Source organism: Canis aureus, chromosome 36, assembly GCF_053574225.1.
Source record: "Canis aureus isolate CA01 chromosome 36, VMU_Caureus_v.1.0, whole genome shotgun sequence".
Taxonomy (NCBI): Eukaryota; Metazoa; Chordata; class Mammalia; order Carnivora; family Canidae; genus Canis; species Canis aureus.
In genome coordinates this window covers 19642647-19644197 of record NC_135646.1, presented here as the reverse complement: position 1 = coordinate 19644197, position 1551 = coordinate 19642647, and the positions used below count along the sequence as shown (strand labels likewise).

The following is a 1551-nucleotide window of genomic DNA, read 5'->3' as shown; positions in this document are numbered from 1 at the left end:
CCACGCAGGACGTGGATCCCGGGTCTCCAGGATCATGCCCTGGGCTGAAGGAGGCGCTAAACTGCTGAGTCACCGGGGCTGCCCTAAGATTGTTATTTTAAAATATGTAGACAGGGGATCCCTGGGTGGTTCAGCGGTTTTGCACCTGCCTTTGGCCCAGGGCACGATCCTGGAATCACGGGATCGAGTCCCACGTCGGGATCCCAGCATGAAGCCTGCTTCTCCCTCTGCCTCTCATTCTCTCTCTCTCTCTCTCTCATAAATAAATAAAAATAAATCTTTAAAAAAAAAATAAAATGTGTAGACAGAGGTGAAGCTCTGTTGTAGTTTCATCAAAGATCTGCTTTGGGTATTTTGTCAAGTATAAGAAATGTACTTACAGATGAAGTAACTTGGTTTAGTGACTAGGAGACCTACTTTTAAAGATCCTGGCCTGGCATACTGGAAGGATACAATAAATTCTTGGAAAAGGCAGGGTCAGAATACACTTCACTTGTGCCATTACTATACTAACTACTTTATTCACATTATCTCATTTAATCCACCACATTACACTTCTCATTTTACAGATAAAGAAAGAGCCCAACTGAGACTTACCTAACATGAGTCATGTTGAATAAGAAGGCAGGCAGGATTCTAAAAATCAAGTTAATAAAGCCAATTTGAAAAAAAAAAAAAAAAGAAAGTCAATTTGAGTCCACCATGTTCTTTTTGTTTTTAATTTTTTTTTCAAAGATTTTATTTATTTATTTGACAAAGAGAGAGAGCACAAACAGGGAAAGTGGCAGAGGGAGGAGAAGCAACCTCTCCACTGAACAGGGAGCCTGATGTGGTGCTCAATTCAGGGACTGGGACTGTGGGATCATGACCTGAGCTGAAGGCAGACACTTAACCTTAACTGCTTAACTGACTGAGGCACCCAGGTGCCCCTCTTTCTTGTTTTTTATTCTCCAACTTGAATCAGATGCATGATTTTAACCTGCCATTTTGAACTCTGTATTTATGAATATGCCCATTTAAACAATAGTCATTATTTAATTTTTTTAATTTAAAATCAATTAACAGAGTGCACTATTCATTTCAGAGCTAAAGTATAGTGATTCCTCAGTTACATATAACACCCAGTGTTCATTACATCAAGTGCTCTCCTTAATGCCCATCACCCAGTATCCTCCCAGCCACCTCCCCTCGCCAGCAACCCTCAGTTTTTCTCCCATAGTTCAAAAAATTATGGAATGCTTCATGAATTTACGTGTTATCCTTGCGCAGGGGCGATGCTAATCCCTGTATTATTCAAATTTTAGTACACGTGCTGCTGAAGCGAACACTAATCTATTTAATTATTTTGATCAAATTTTTATGCAAGGAAACTATTTCCAATTTTTTCTATTCTCGTTTTTATTTTACTGAAATGATTATGTGCCAGATCAACTTTTTCCATGTACATTTTACTGTGAGATTCATTGCAGTCATCAGGTTTTTATCCTTGTCAAATTCTGTCCATTTTAACTACTACTATGGTGAGCTTTCTTTCACAGCTATTATTTTCAT

At 38.7% G+C, this 1551-nt stretch overlaps 1 non-coding gene across 1 annotated transcript; it reads right to left on the bottom strand.

Annotated features, from left to right (window-relative positions):
* Window positions 1-1224: 1224 nt before the first annotated feature.
* On the bottom strand, window positions 1225-1328 carry LOC144306295 (U6 spliceosomal RNA). Its single transcript, XR_013373367.1, has one exon. It is a non-coding gene; the product is annotated as a U6 spliceosomal RNA (small nuclear RNA).
* Window positions 1329-1551: the final 223 nt, after the last annotated feature.